Source organism: Zalophus californianus, chromosome 6 (genome assembly GCF_009762305.2).
Source record: "Zalophus californianus isolate mZalCal1 chromosome 6, mZalCal1.pri.v2, whole genome shotgun sequence".
NCBI classification, from domain to species: Eukaryota; Metazoa; Chordata; class Mammalia; order Carnivora; family Otariidae; genus Zalophus; species Zalophus californianus.
The window spans coordinates 144,036,663-144,053,558 of NC_045600.1; the positions used below are offsets into that span (position 1 = coordinate 144,036,663).

The 16,896-nt window shown below is 45.7% G+C and overlaps 1 long non-coding RNA gene across 1 annotated transcript; it reads right to left on the reverse strand.

Moving 5' to 3' along the window:
* Positions 1–3,368: 3,368 nt before the first annotated feature.
* On the reverse strand, positions 3,369–7,469 carry LOC113908655. Its single transcript, XR_003515570.2, has 3 exons — positions 7,227–7,469; positions 3,835–3,934; positions 3,369–3,545 (listed from the first exon to the last, which is right to left on the reverse strand). It is a non-coding gene; the product is annotated as an uncharacterized LOC113908655 (long non-coding RNA).
* Between the last annotated feature and the right edge of the window lie 9,427 nt (positions 7,470–16,896).

Consider the following 16,896-nt stretch of genomic DNA (forward strand, 5'->3'; position numbering starts at 1 on the left):
TGACGCAGCACCCCAAACCCCCCACTTTGGACTTCGGAGGCAGCCATGTCTCATTCCTGTATTTTTTAATCTGGGGCTGCAGAGTGATGCTTTAAGGAAGTTCTGGAGCCTGAGCGCTGTGTTACTAGAGATGGGTGTGTCCAGCCCTGAGTGTCTGTGGAAAGCGTCTGGTGACACTGTATATCAGCACATCATCATTGGTCCAGGTAGGGTGTCAGAGAGGAGAGGTGCTTGGAGCTCATCTAGGCCAATCTTCCCAATTTACAGACCCTGGAAAGGTGAGGAATCTTCCCCAGGCTAGATAACATATGTCTGCAGGGCCAAGGAAAGAGGAGAAGGGGCCTCGGACTGGAGTTATTTCCAATACACGGTTCTTGGTCCTTTGCCGAGAGTACGACATGAGCTCTGTCTCGGGACCCTTTCAGGGTCTGAGGTGGGAGGCTCCCCGCTGGCTCTCGGGGGGGCCCTGTCCACAAAGGTGAACAGGATCCCAAGCGAGGCCAGTCAGGTGCTCCACCCGACTAGGCCTGGCCCCACTGACTGAGCCTGTTTGTGGTGCACGTTCTGGGGCCTGAGGGACCTCAGTGGTAAGCACGGTGGGGGGAGAGATCTGCTGAGACTGGTCCAGAGCTCCAGCGTTTGTTCAGACAAGGCACCTCCCACATGCTAACTTAGTTATAACCTTGGGAGGAGATGGAAGAGACAGAGAGACTCTAAGTGCTGGAGGGAACTTTGCCCATCCTTCTCCTGAATGAGTTCCTTCCCTGAGTCCACGGGATGAGAAAAGTGACTTCCTGCCCTCTCTGCCCATCTAGTCTCCAGGGGCTGGGACTCTGAGCATCTAAACTGCCTGGCTATGATTCCAGTCTTTGAAGACGTGTACGTTTTTGGACAACATAGGCCAAAATACCAGCTAACTATTGCAACCGGGGCCCCACTAGGGAGACCCCAGCCCGTTCCAGCCCTAAGAAAATGAGTTAGATGTGTGACATCTGTTCAGCTGAGACTGGCAAGGTAAAAGCTGACGCTATGTGGTTTTGCCTTTTGTGGTGATTTTGAACTTGAGTGAGCTGGGGTCGCACCGTGCATGTGGTTTCTGGAGTTTGACCGCCCCGAAGCTGGGCATGGAGCAGGCAGCATCCACCTCAGGGAAGTTCCTGGCATCCCGGCTGAGAATGTTGCCCCATCCACGTTCCTGGGTCCTTTGTCTCCCTTGTGGGAGAGCATTTGGTCCCCGGCCCCCTTCTTCCCTCGGGAGCAGAGCCTCAAGCACAGAAGACCGGAAAGTCTGTGGGCTCTTACTCTTACATTCTTTTGGAAGATCTCCACCATCATGATCCTCCTAATCACAGCGCTTGCTTATTTTATGCTTTACAACTGATGAGCATTTCTCCCTTCCTCATCTTGCTCGACCCACCCTTAACTCTGTGGGGCAGACTGGGCAGGTGTGATGGGCTCATTCATCTTGAGGAGGGGCCCGAGCCTCACTGAGCAAAGGGCAGGGAGGTCTGAGCTCGGAGCCTGACCTTCTGATCCTGCATTCCGAAACCCTTCTCAGCCCCTCACTGCTCCTGAGGACTAATTCTCTCCTGGGGTTGTGTTAGGTGGTGGCAGAAAGCCCAAGCCTGAACTGATCTCCAAAAGGCAGCTCTCTTACAGAAGTTCCAGTAGAAACTAGGCAGGCCAACCCCGGTTGATGCACTCCTGAGACACACAGCTCCAAGGACTCATGCACTGGATGGGACCCTGGAAGACACGCTTCCTCACCCTCATTCTGGCGTAACTCACTGGCGAGATTGGGCTAAGTTACCTCGCATCTCTGTGCCTCAGTTTCTTCCAGAACCGAATGTCTATGACTCGAGGGACCCATTTGTGAAAGAGCCCACATGGAAGGTAGCTTCCTCTCCGTTCCTCTGGCCCCTCTCTTCTCTCCTCCCTCCCTTCTGAGAATAAACACAGAATCAACGTGCCCAAGCCGTATTCAATTTTCCTCTTTGGTTGTCTCTTTCCCTCTTTTCTGTCGGTAGGGCCCCTCAATCAGATCACAGTTATCTACTCCTAAAAATAATTACCAAGTTTATATAACCTCCAAGGAAGCAACTCCTAATTTATGAGGGCTGTCGGCTACAGCCCTCTTTGGGAAATGATAGGTCTTTTGCATCTTGATTTGCTCTTAACTGGATAGAGAATGTTCATATTGTCATCACACACAGAGCCAGAGAAGAATTGGCCATTTCCCCTCACATATTAGAATCATAATGAATAGTTCAAATATGACATCATGGTCTCTCCTATGCCAAGACACTGTGGAATCATACTGAAAACACTACATTAGCTTAGAAAATGGATTAAAACAAAAACGAGGTGGAGTGGCTCATGCAGAAGTCTATGTTTAAGTGCGAGGCCCCGGAGCAGAGAGCCCCCACCGGTGTGAAGTGCAAAGTGCACCGTTCTCTGGACTGAGGCCCCTCGCCCCCGCCCCACCCCGGTGGCGCTGCTGCTGGGCTCATAGTTGGGCCTGAGGCGGAAGGGATGCTTTTCTGCTCAGCCAGTGCCTCATGATGAGATTTTTAGATGTTATTTTCACTCCCACAGACAAGCAAAAAGGAAAGCCAACTTTGTTCTAAATTCCCTCCGGTCTTCCCTTGCTTGTAGCAGTCTCAGGGAACCTTGCTCCCCCCAACCCCACCGGTCTGGCCTCAAGAAATATAACAGAGCCTAGAAAAAGAGGGCCCTCATGGCCTCCCTGTCACGCTTCCAGATATCTCAGGGAGACTGAAGGAAAAGACCCTGCATTGTGCCATTCGGTGTCCTCCGCCGAACTGCCCGGTGAACATGCTCCCGACGCCGATGTCCAAGCCTTCTGAGATGAGCACTGTGTGGACCGTGCCCTTGGCTGGCTCTCGCCCCGGCCAGGAGGCTGCCTTCTGGCAGGTGCCATTGAACACGAAGGACGGCAGGCCGCACACTTCTTCCTTTGCTCAGGAATGTCTGTGATGGGCCGCCGGGAGGCCGGCAGTGGCTCAAACCACAGAAGGAAGGAGAGGGAACGGCTGCTTTCTGGACCCAGCTTCCGGGGGGCTGGAGGCTTAGTGTGGGAGAGAGCGGGAGGACCCACGAGGAGGGAGTGAGGCCTCGTGGAAGGAGCCAGGACGAGCGGTGAGGAAAGACGTGTGCAGAGTTAGACGTGGCTTGGTGTCCCCGTGGGCCTGACAGAGGCTTCGGAGAAGGGGCAGAGTGGGAGATCTTACAGCGCGCTCCGGGGTTCCCGTGTCACCGAGCACATCACTTGTGTCGCCCCGCCCCCAGATCCTCGGCCACCTTCACCTGTGGTCCTGTGCCTGGTGGGGGGCAGCTGTGGTCTCACATGGGGGGGAGCCGTGTCATGTCTGGGTCAACATGGTGACAAACCTAGGCAGGGCATGTGTAGCCGGCATCGGGAGGGGGAGGTGGTCCTGGCGTTGGAACCTCCTGAGTTTCCCAACGAGTGTTTTCCATCTTCCACAAGCCTCATGATTTGAAGTTCCATAAGAATTTGCCTATATCTTGGGGAGAAAGGAGACCTGGGTTGCATCTTGGCTACACCCACCTCTGATACTGTTCCAGCTAAACTCCGGCTGGGGGGGGCGGACACTAGGAGAGGCAGATCCCTCCCTGAGCGCCTCTCCCGGCCTCAGCCTCAGAGTGAGCTCCGCCTAACTCTGTCTCTCCCACAAAACCACGCTGTCTGCTCCCAGCCCGAGGCCTGTCCCTCCCACTGAGTGCTGCGCTTCTCACGGGGGAGCCCTACAGGTTGGAGACACCACCCAGATCACGCATGTCCTGCATTCCTACCTGGCTCATTTGTTCGTCTGCACCGAGCGCAGCAGGTCTAACCTCAGGGCCCAGGCTTCTTGCCTTCAGCGAGCACAAGGTTGGTTGCCAATGATGGACACTGAAATACATCATTATAAGAAGGCATATTGAGTCCTGGAAGAGAGTTGTACGCAAGGTGCTGAGGCATTGCTTCTGTCTGGGGTAGGATTGTGGCGGGGGGATGAGTCTTCACTTCACTTCACTTCCCCAGGCCTGGAAGGAAGAAGGTTCATGGGACCTCACATCCGTCGGGCTCTGATGGAGGTGCACACTTGTGTCACATGTCCAGGGACAAGCGGAGGTTCCGTTCACAGTAGCTGCTTCATGTACACTTGGTACCAGGAACCAGGTCTCCTAATGTGACAGAGCTGTGCTACCATGTAAACGAGTGACCCGCAGACAAGTCTGCAGGGACAGCCCTTACCAGACCGGGCATTTCCAGCTGGCGACTGGGGAGCAACTTCCCTCCCTCTTCACCTCCTTTCTGGGTTTTATAACAGATGCAAAATTGAGGCTGGGGTAGCAGTGACTCGTGCGTGGTCCCATGCCGCAGGTGGGGCCCAGCGCCCCGCCTCCAACGCCCAGTTCCCCACCCGCAGTGAGCGAGGGGCCTGGGGGAAGGAATGTCTCTGCTGCCCCCGCGGGAGGAGGCGCCGTGACTTCCCCACACTCACAATCAGGGGGAAATCGTCTCCTCGGGTACAACACGACGTGGAGGCACTGGAAACTGAAAACTGAATCGTGAGCCAAGAAGTGAGGAAATGGAGGGAAAAAAAAAAAGGAAGGGAAAGGAAAACAGAAAAAAACAATCCAATGTGTTTTGCGTCTTAGGAGCTTTAATTAAGATTCTAGAAATGCTTATTCTTAGAGAGCGATAGGACATTGCTGGTGAAGGGAACAGATCCCGGCGCAGGTCTCGCACCGTGTACCCTGGGAAGCCGCAATCATTAGCTGTGGGCAGGATGAAAATAACCTGAAAGTTGAGGAGGGGAACCAACAGGGGCCCTTAAAACTGTGACATGAAATGAGCCGAACTCTTATTTTGTCCCGGCTTTGTCTGCAGGATAAAACTCACTAGCATGGAGGTGGCTTGGCACATTGGCATTCTTCGCTTTCTGCCTTTGCTGCAAGGTGGCAGTCGGTTTACTGAGGGGATTCGGGGAGTCCCCCCAGGGCCCTGGGTCCCGTCCCTGCCCTGGGGACTTGCACAAAACAGTCACTCACGGAATGCAGGGCCTTAGATCTGAATTTACACGACGTACCCAAGAGGATTTTATTATCGTGAACGCCTCGAATAAAAGAGTCGTATTTTCGGCCTGGAAGGGATCATTTTAATCAATCCCTTCAGATGAGGAGACAGGCCCAGGGGGGAAAGTAATTTTTCCCAAGTCATGTTGTACCCGAGGAGACGATTTCCCCCTGATTGTGAGTGCAGGGAAGTCACGGCGCTAAAGTAGAGTTAGAACCAGGAACCAGGTCTCCTAATGTCACCGGTGACTGTACTTGGGAATCTCTGTTTTTTTCAGGGAAGTTTTATTTTTCAGAGTAGCCGAGGCATTTTACAAAAATGGGGCTCTGCGTGTCATGTTTCTGAGCCGCTGTCCCCACCTAACCATAAATGAATCCTCCACACGGATTTAAGGGGTTACATAGGACACAACCGTGTGATGATTCAGAAATCGAATCATTGGTCTCCCATTGTTGCACGTTGGAAGTTTTCCGACCTTCCCAGTCAAAATCATTCTTGCGGAGATCCTTTATCACATCTCTAGGATTATGCCTTCTGAACAATTACCCAGAAGTCAAATTAGCAATTAAATTCTAAGTCTTTACAAATGTATCTCTGTAAAAATTATCCCAAATTATATTTTCATCTCTAGGGTAAGAGGACACCATCGCTGTGCTTCTCAATGGAGTTGTAGGAAGTTAAACAGTCTGTCTGGACGTAAAAAATTCCAGAGCATCAACATACTAAAGTATATTGGTGATTAACCAATACTGTTAAAAGTTTTACCAGCTGTGTAAACACGGAACTCCCCAACCCCCTCACCCGTGTGTGTGTGTGTGTGTGTGTGTGTGTGTGTGTGTGTGTGTGTGTTGCATGTGGACACTTGGATTTTTTTCTTGCTTTCATTGAGCTTTCTGAGTTTGATTTGGGTTTATTCATTTTGTCATTATTTCCTTCTTTTAAATAACGAAATCTTTTAAGGCTATTGATGTGCTGAGTACAATCTTAGTCATGCCCCACTGGGTTTGATAAGCAATGTTTCTCTATGTCACTGCTGTTTCTTTCTAAACAACATGTGATTACAATTTAGGTTTCTCTCAGAGATGGTTTTTAAATTTCCAAATGGTTGCTTTCCAAATATTAATTGCTAATTTTGCTGCATTATGGGGAGGGAATGAATCCTGTATAGTTTTTACTTTGGGGAATTTCTTGTAGATTTCATTTTGCCCTAGCAGATAATTTCTTTCTTTCTTTTTTTCTTTTGTAAACGTTCCATATTTATTTGAAAGTGAGGAATAGAGTGTAAGTTACAAAGTTCCTTATTTTCTGTAAATAATACTTTAACTTCAACCGTTTGATTTCTTTATTTCCTGTGTTTTTATTCTCTATCAGTTAAAAAGAGCTATATTTAGATTGCCCTTTGTGATTTTAGTTTTGCCAATTTATCTTCATATTTTTGAGTTTTAAAATTCCATATGCTTCAGGCTATGATATTTAGTACATAAAGTTTCAGGGTAATTATCTATTAATTCTGCACAGTATCTTTCGTCAGCATAAAATAACCTCTTTTATCTGCTTAAAAGTCTTCGTCAGGAATTCTAATTTGTGTGATATTGTCACTCCTTTGTCTTCTATTTGCTTTCCTGGCTTTACCTCATGCCCTCCATTCTTTTAGGAAGATACACATTTTGCATCTATTTATGTGTTTATTTGAAATTCAATTTAAATGAATAGCTAATATGTGCACATGTCAAAACAGTTAAGAGGCACAAAATTATACAATGAAAATGCTTCCTGTCCCCCCCCCCGGAACCTCCAATGTCTCCCCTAGAGATAGTCCCTACTACTAGTTTATTTTATATTCTCCAGTTTCTGTCCTTATATCAGTGACCAAGTGCACACACACACATTTTTCAAAACCAAAATGGTGGCACACTGTCCTCTCTGAGCTATACTCCCCCCCCCATTTAACTATATAGTTGGAGAATATTCCTCATCTTTCCATAGAATTCCCTCTTTATAAACGCTGCAGAGCATGCCATCAGGAGCCTAGACCATCTTACTCATCCATTACCATTCTGATGGATGTGGAACTTTTAAACGCAGTGTGGCCAGAGCCCATCCTCCCTCCCAGAGGACCAACCTTCTTCAGGTACAGCATTGCCTGTTTGCAAATGACGTCGTTCCTCTCTGGTGAGCTGTTGCAACGAGGGGCCCGGAGGTGTTCTTGATCCACCGTCTCTCCCCCGTCTCCACACCCACTCAGTCACAGGCCTGGGGATGGTGCTGTCTTGGGATCACTCAACTCTGCCCCCACTCTCCCTCCGCAGGGCCACCACGCTTTCACCATCGTCACTCTTCCACATGGCCCACCCGCTGCTCCACCCCCCTCTTCAATCTGTCCTCTACCACATGGCACACGGACCACTTCAAAATCAGATCCGGTAATCAGACTCTCCCGTTTGCCGGTGGCTGTTGGAACACAGTCCCTCGTTACCAAGTTGCTCTGTGAGCGTGAGCGTGAGCGGACCCCACGCGGGGTTTTGACGGGCACCTTGCTCTTCTTCACGCGGCCCCACTGGTCACTGGGCTGAGTCCTGGGGTCAGTCCCACACTTCCCCCAAACAGTGCCTTTTCACACCTCGCTTCCTCAGCCTTGACGGATCTTCCAGGCAACTCTCGCTCTGCCTCGGAAACCTCCCTTTCACATGTGACCTCCCGGCGTGGACAGAACTTCCTCTCGAGATGTCCTGCCCCATCATCACTCCATCTGCTGTGGCTGTCAGCCCCTCCTCCTCCCGCCCTGAGCCTCCTGCCTCCGGCTTGTGGGGGCCCTGGTGAGATGACGCGGGGCCCACCCACGTCATCCAGGATAACCTTCCCTCTCCAGAGCCTTAACTTACTCTGCAAAGCCCCTGGAGGCCACGGGGGGCACGCTGACGCATTAGGATAGAGACACCTCTCGGGGGCTGCAATTCTGCCTCGCGGACTTACTAGTCAGCATTCTCTGTTTCGGAAAGTGGTGTGGGAGATTAGCTTATTTTAGAAACATTTTCATCCCCAAAGTGCTTCAAAATCTGGTGCTTAAAAAGGGCTAGACTCATTTATCTGGAAAATTATCTTTTGGGCCACGAGTGTTGCTGAAAAGGTAAGGCAGCAATGTGCTCTGACCCTGAAATTAAAACTCTCAAATGTGTTACCTGTCGCTCCGCAGGTGCCCATGGGGGGGGGGGTGCATACCTGCACGGGGAGTGGGGGGTGGGTCACTGCTTCCTCAGTCTTTGCGACCTCAGGCGAGCCACTTCGTCTTGCCGCCTCTCAGTCAGCTCCCTGCAAAGTCAAGAGTTGATCCATGTGAGGCAGCTCCATGCCCTGAGACTCTAGAACTTCACATCCAACCACGTTCCCTTCCCATCCTCCCTTTTTCTGGAAAGGCTAGACTCTTAGCTTCCTGCAAAATAATCAACAGTTGAAATTTCCTAATGGCTATAGAGCAGTAGAGGCTTCATCAAAGCTTTTTACAAACATTGCTTAACTCGATCCCAATTCATTGCAAAGTGCAACTCGAGGACCACAAAAGAATCAGGCCTGGGCGTCTGTGTTTTAACAGCTCTCCAGGGGCTTCTGTGCCCCCCGAAGTTTGAGACCACTGCAGCAGAGGACGTCCTGCTCCCCCAGGACACACGAGGAGCACCAGCTCGGCTACCTCTGTTTCTTTTCTACCTCACTGATGGCATCTTGTCTCACCTCTCTGTCAACTTTTATAGTCCTTCTATCAGGTCACACATAGAGTGCTGATTTTTTGAAAACCTGGAGGCTTTTTAATGATGATTTTTATGCTACAGAATAGTGATTTATAATGGGCAAGTTGTAACAATTACCTGAATTGGACATGCAATTAGGCATGCTTATTCTTTTGGCAGAATTAAAGGCTATTTTAAAGACTCAGTATCGACTGGGTTTCTCACTTGGGACACACAGGTTTTATGATATACGGATGTGTTCACCGCATCTTCAACTCGCCTCCGACTTTGGCAATTTGCGGATTTGCCCGGGGAGGTTCAGTACTGCGACAACTATGTGGGTACAGAAGGCAGAGTCCCTTGACCACGATTGTATGAGAACATCTACAGTTGCTGCATTTAGCACTCTGGAAATAACTGGATCAAGCTCATTTCGAAATAATTGAAAATGAATTCACAAGACATAACCTACCTAATTAAAAAAAAGAAAGCCTGCCATAGAAGGCAATTTACATGCAAGGCATGACAATTGCCTACTTTTCTTTATATCTTTTTTTATCGGGGTGGAGGCACAGGGGAGAGCATATCCAGCCCGCCTCCTGGGCTGACCTTTCCAAAGCCATGCTGCAGTCGAGCCTGTCCTTCTGTTGGGTGGATTTTCCACAGAGTTCTCTTGGCACTGCCTTACGTCCTCTGCTGCAGTGGTCTCAAACTTCGGGGGGCACAGAATCCCCTGGAGAGCTGTTAAAACACAGACGCCCAGCCTCATCATGAGACATCATAGGCAGGAGGGCTGCACCCAGGCCCTAAAACTTCCCCCAGAAACGCTGGTGCTGCGGGTCTGTGGCCCGCACCCACAGTACACGTGGCTCCATGGGGGAGCACCACCTAAATGCTTAATGAATAACGTAAGGACTAAGGGATCCACCTTCTTGTCTTTGCCATTTCTTTACCCTTTTCTGTTTGCCGTTCATTTTTTGGCATGTGCCTTGTTCTGTTCTCTGGAAAGAGGAAGGAGCTTCCTGGTTGGAAATTAGTTTGAAAGAGCCAGGAGACATTCTCCAAAACTGGAACAGGAAGCCCAGCATAGTTTGGCAGCACGACACAGTATGACTGGAGGAGAACCACGGTGAATAACCGAGTCCCCGGCCCGTGGGCTCTCCGTGCTGGGCTTAGACTACATCCCACGTGTGGTATGCGAGTCTGCCTCTCTCCAGGGGTCAGCTCGCCTGCAGATCCTGATGTTCTCCTCCTGGGAACTTTTTCTCGGTCCCCACTCTGTGACCGATGGGAAGCTTGGACTTTACCCTCCGAAGTTACCCCCTCTCCTGGAGGGAGTCCCGAAGTCACCGTGTCTGTGTCCGGTCCCTACGACCTCTGGCTAGACCCTCCCCCTGAAGGGCTTCGGTTTTCCTATTTGTGTAGTGAGGCTGCTCCAGTTCTGATAGCCATGATCAGGATTCACAGCCAAGGCTTCCCGGGGCAGGACCGGTTCTGGGCTAGGTGGGACGTGATGCAAACTCACAAAAAATAATAAAGCAAAGCAAAGCGGGAAGCACGTGGCCGAGCGCAGGGGAGAGAAGGGCGCTCCTTGACTGAAGGTAGCAAGGACGGCCTGGATGCCGGGCTGGCTGTGTGGTCAGCCTCCGGAGCCTTCATCCGGCTGAAGGCCTGCTGTTGTTCTGTAGCTTGATGGGGCTCAAATGATCTATCCCCTTCCTCCATGCTTGTAGGAATTCCTTCCCAATGCGATGTCCTCTTGGAGGCCCTTGGAGATGCTCTTCTTTCGTCGTAGGAAGGAAGAAGGAAAACAGCTAATATTCATAGGTACCTACTGCGTGCTGAACATTTTACATGTTAACTATTTGATCTTTAGCCAGTGCTCAGAAGTAATAATCACTATCCGCATTGTAGAGCTAGAGAAACTGAAGTTCAGAGAGCTTGCACTATGTGCCCAGAGTGCACAGGCATTCAGTGAATCTCTGTGCTTCTCACCCCACAGCGTGCTTCCAGGTTACGATACTTTTCTCCCAAGTCTTGATTCTCTGAGAAACTGGGGGGTCTTTTTCCTGTGATTGCTGGGCCCACTTCTGTGAGTTGACAACACTGTTCACAGGGACTGGGACTCCTGGACACCCCCACGGGGGCACCGGCCTTCCCTCTCAGAGGCCAGCCTCTCATTCGACTTCCACCTCCCAGATGGACACCCTTCCCTTTCCTTCAGATCATTTCATTCGTGATACACTTCCCTTGGATTTTCTTTCTCTATCCAAAGCTTCAGTGTCCTCCAAACTTCTAGCTCCTCTGTGATCTGGCCCCCGCCTGTGACCAGGGTCTTCCTGCACTGTGTGCCAACCGTGATTAGAGGTGCCCCGGGGAGAAGAGCTGTGGCTAGCGGGCACAGAGAGAATCCTGGTGAAGCTTTAATACAATGACAACACGGAGGGTCTGGTTCTCCCACCTGGCTAGCTCTGGGATCTCGGACAAATTTCTTCACCTCTTTGGGTTTTTTTTCTATTTCTTTTCTTTTTTTTCAAGATTTTATTTATTTGAGAGAGAGAGAGAGTGAGAAGCAGACTCCCCACTAAGCAGAAAGCCCAATGCGGGGTTCGATCCCAGGACCTGGAGATCATGACCTGAGCCAAAGGCAGACGCTTAACTGACTGAGCCACCCAGGCATCCCTTGTTTCTATTTCTTTAAACTGGAAATCACAGAGTCTAACTCTTGAGGTTGTTGTTGGAGTACAGTGAGGTAATGTGTGCAAAGGGCTTAGCATAGCACCTGTCATGACAGCATTTAATTAATTATACATATTTTCATTATTAATGGCTGCCTGTCAGTGTTTGTATGTTAGGGGCACACATACTCTGAGTGCCCCTTGTTGGAAACATTGCTGAAAGAATCCACGAAGCAGTTTTACTGTCCTTTTCTAATCCTGAAATCTTGAGGGTTTGTGATTTCGAGATTGAATCTCAATTCTTGGGCCTTCTTCTTAGGCGCGCACACACACACACACACACACACCCACCATTTTTCTGCTTCACTGAGCGTAAGTTATAGACAGGAAGCCCTTTGCCCTGAGTACTTGCATGTGTATTTTCCTGAAAATAAGGGAATTCCCTTATGCAACCAATGCATGATGGCCAGAGTTGGGAGAGCAACGCTGAGCCCATAATACTAGCTAAACTATAGACTTTGTTCAAATGTTGTCAATTGCCCAATAATGTGTTTTATAGCAAAAGAAAATCTCAGATCACGCACGGCATTCAGGTGTCCTCTCTCCTTGGTCTTCTTTATTTCTTTTGAGTCATTTCTCAATATTTCCTTGCCTTTCATGAACTTCACTTTTTTGAAAAGAGCAGGCCAACCATGTTGCAGATTGACCTTCTGTTGGGATTTATCGGGTGTTTCCTCACGATGAGACTCAGAGTATGTAGCCTGGGGCAAGAATATCACAGAAGGGAGGCTGTGTTCTTCTCGTATTGGGTGACACATCAGATCCATTGGTCCTATTACTACTGATTATACTTAGGTAACTTAGTGAAGGTGGGTTTGCCTGGTTTCTCCACTATGAAGTTGTTATTTCCCCTTTGTAATTAATAAGCATCACGTGGGGAGATCTTTTGAAATTCAATAAATATCCCATAACTCATCAAACTTTCACCCACTAGTGTTAACACCCATTGATGGCTTTTGGTGGAATTGGCTATATGATGAGATTTGCCAAATGTTGCTTTTCTAGAATATTACTTTTAAGAGGTTAGTCTTTTGGATGAACTTAGAACAATTTTATTAAATATTTACCCCCAAAATCCCCCAAAACCTTTATTGGGTGTATGAGTCAGCTTGGACCACCATAACAGAACACTACAGAACACACTGGCTGATTTAAACACAGAAATTTATTCTCTTACAGTTCTGGAGGCTGCATATCCAAGATCAAGTCCAAAATGGTTGGTTCCTATAAGGACCCTCTTTCTGGCTTGCACACAGAGGCAGAGAGAGGGGGAATCTTTTCCTTGTTAAGACTTCAAGTTATGAATTTTGGGAGGAAGCAATTTAGATCATAGCATTGGGGTTATAATTGGGATTGTATCATCGTTACCAATTGATTTTTGGAAATTAATATCTTTGCCATGTGGAAACTTCACATCCAGGGATATGGAATATGTCTTAATTTTTAAAGTCTAATTGTATGTTATTAAATAAAAATCTGTGTTTTTCTTCATTCAGGCACGGCATACATATTGTTATGTTTATACATATTGTTATGTTTACTTCTAGGCATTTTAGATTTTTTCTTGCTTTTCCAAAGGGAATCTATTTTTCACTGTTTTCTAACTAAATATTTCTGGAGTAGAGGAAAAAAACTTTCTTGGGTGTGTTATTTATTTCGTATATACCTATGTGTTTTAATAGTTTTCCCGTGAATTATCTTAAATTTCCTAGAGCAATTATTTTTTTTTTAATTTTCAAATAAGGGTAATTTGGTAATTATTTTTTTAATTTTTTTTTTAAATTTTCAAATACAGTAATTTGGTCAGTTTCTTTGTAATATTTATACATTTCTTTTTCGTTTTTTTCCTCATGTTATGGAGTTACTAGAGCTTTCAGATCAATATTGAATAGCTGTGATGATCATGACAACTTAGATGTGGTCCCAGTACAGATGATAAATTCTTCTGAGTTTCACCATACGTGAACATATCCTAGAGAGGCACCAAACACTAGTGGGGAGACCGATTCTGGAACCAAACTATGTGTTTGCACCTCTACTGATTAGTTGGGTGAACTCAGGCAAGTTACTTAACCCCTCTGTTCTTGGTTCCAGCACCTGCAAAGTGGGAACGGCAATGGTATGTTTCTCACAGAGATATTGGGAAAATCAGATGCATTCATATATGTAAAGTACTTGAGTAGAGACTGGCATGTCATAAATCCTATATAAGCGCTTGCAACTATTTGTAAATAAGACATCTGCTAGCTTGAAATATTTCCTTAAAATCATTTTGACACAATATCACATTTTTCCTAGTTGACTAAAAGCTTTTTTCAGGAATGGATATTTAATATTATCAAATTTTCCCCCTTGCTTTGATGTGATGATAAACTGTAGAAATAGATTTCCTAATATTGAACTATTTTTGAATGTGATGGAATAAAGTCTACTTTGACATGATGTGCAAGTTTGCTTAAAAAATCATTTTATTACAGGAATTTTCAAAAACAAACAAAAGTAGGTGCACCTGGGTGGCTCAGTTGGTTAAGCGTCTGCCTTCAGCTCAGGTCATGATCCCAGGGTCCTGGGATCTAGAGTCCCTGTTGGGCTCCCTGCTCAGCGGGGAGTTTGCTTGTCCCTCTGCCCCTCCCCCGATCATTCTCTCTCCCTCTCTCTCTCTCTCTCAAAAATAAATAAATAAAATCTTAAAAAAAACAAAAGTAGGGAGATGAACATAATGAACTCTCATGCCTAACTTCAACAATTACCAACATTTTGCCAGTTTCTGGCAAATCTGTTTTTTTTTTTTTAAACATAGTTCTGGATTTTATTTGTTAAATTTTACTTAAAGATTTACATCCATATTCCTAAGTGAAGATTGACCTAGTTTTCATGGGTATGTGATGTGGCAGGTAAAATTCTTTTTTTTTTAAACAAGATTATACTTATATTGCAAAATAAAAATTATATTTTATATTGTCATTTTTACCTCAGCTTTCTCTAAAATTTCCTTTTACTCTTGCCCTTCTGGGACTCAGTTCATTCATGGCTATGGCATTTAAAGCCTGCAGCCTCAGGAAAGGGATAACAGTAAAAGGTGGAAAATGAAAGAGGCACTGTTCGGCTGGAGGGTCCAAACAAGAGTTTTGAAAGAATACATCAAGAGCCAAGCTTCCAAAATAAAGACTCTGAACTGGGGGGGGAGAAAATGTCAAAGTAATTTCAGTAAGTGTTGAGAAGAAAACATGTCCTTTGCCTTCCTACCCTGGAGACCCCAAGCAGGCAGGGAGGGAAAAGTGGGAACACAGGTGGCGATGGGGTGTTGGTGGGAGAGACCTCCGCCCTCTGGTCCCCGGGGAGAGTGTGGAACAGCGGGAGGCCCGCCCGGCGGCTGCTAGCCCATGAGGTGCTTCTTGTGATTAGGAAAAGCATCATTTCAGAGTGGGGCCATTATTTCCTTTTTTATATCAAAGTTAAAACATATTTTAAACTTTTTAAATTTTAAAAAGTATTTTTAAATCCCCAAGCGTGCAGCTTTCTTTGGATACGCTTTTGTTCTCAACCTCTTTGTTCAAAGAGGGATTTTAAAAATTGTCACAAAACAACGTGATGTGTAATTTTTGTTCTTTGCAATTGTTGGGTTTTTGAGTTCTGACATGAAATGGATTTTTGTAAATATGCTAAAAATATTCGAGATGAATATGTATTCTGGGTTGGGATGCCAGAGTTCAAGCATTTGTGGCTATTGAAGAAGTTCGTTGGTTTTGTTATCAGAATATTCTCTATCATCAACTGAGTTTGGTCAACTTGACCTTCAAATACAAGAGATGTGGATGAAACTCTTCCTCTGTGGTTGTTATTCTGTAAGCTTGTTCTTCTATTTCTAGTAGATTGGCTTTATGTAGTTTCATGGCTTTATGTAGTTTCATGGCTTTATGTAGTTTCATTATATGAAGCATCATCATCTAGTAGATTGGCTTTATGTAGTTTCATGGCTTTATGTAGTTTCATTATATGAAGCATCAAATTTCTTAGTTATTATGCATTCATTGTGGTTTACGTTTATCGTTATGAAATGTTATTTGTTTAGAATTTTTCTTAGTTTGATAATAATATTGCTTTCCTTTTTAATGTTTCCTGGTACCTTTTCACTAATCCTTTTGCTTTTATCTGATATATGTTATTAGAAATAAAATTGTCTCTTCCAAACAGCAAAGTTGAACTTTCTTATTTGACTCAATATTAGAGATGTTGACTTCTTAATTGCACTCAGTATGTTCCTACTTACTGTGGTCATAGACGGGCTTGATTTTAATTGTTTGACATTTTTTATTTTTGTTTCCTTGATTTCTTTACTATGGCTTTCCCTACGTCTTACGTGAGTATTTTGTTCAAATTTTATTGATCTTTTTTCCTTCTAGATTTCCCAAAATATACAATTTCTTTTTACTCTACTCTAGTTACTTTAAGATAAAAATATATTGAGTTGATATCTTTCTATCAAAAACAAGAATGAAAAAAATTTATTGCTTTTTTGGGGAGAAATGTATCACAGTCACTTCATCCTTGCCCTTTGTATAACTGCTTGTTTTGTTTGTATGTTTTTTTGGGGGGATATCTAAGACTTTAGACTATTCAATATATTTATTATTCATATTAAGTCAAATAATCAAACAAAGAATATAAATCTAGTAAATATTACTGATATTTAAATGATCACCCTTTTTTTCTGGAGATGCTTTTTGGCATTTACACTAAGTTCCATTGTCACGTTAACAATTATTTAGAGATCACTACAAGTTTTCCTGACTTATTTGCTCTACACCATCAGTGTTGAACAATATTGTCTGTTTTGGCATTCTTTATTTTGGGGCTTTTTTTTTTTTTTTGCCAGTTGGGCTACTCACTCAACAATTAGTTTTTTTTCGAAAATTTATGTGGATGTTATTTGCATATTTTAGGGCCCCCCTTCTTTTACATCTTGTAACACCAAAAGAACATTTTACCCAATATTTTGCTCTTGTTCCAGCAATGAGTTTAGAAAAGGGGGCCGTTCAATGCTCGTTCTGAAATCAACTTTATCGAAACTGAAGCTTATCTAGGTCTTTTGGAGTCTGGGACCAATCTGAGGTATGGAGTTCTTCCAACATGCTTTAAAAAACCAAATAGCAAAGATGATATTTTAAAAAAGTAATTCTACTAAATATCTACAATTTTATGGCACTATGCCAAGCCCTAAACAGTAATGCTTTGCTGCTCACTGAGTAGGTATTAGTGACAAATGGCCATGCAAAATACCCTTCATGACCGCTGAACAACTCCTAAACTTGAATTACTCATTAATTGGTGT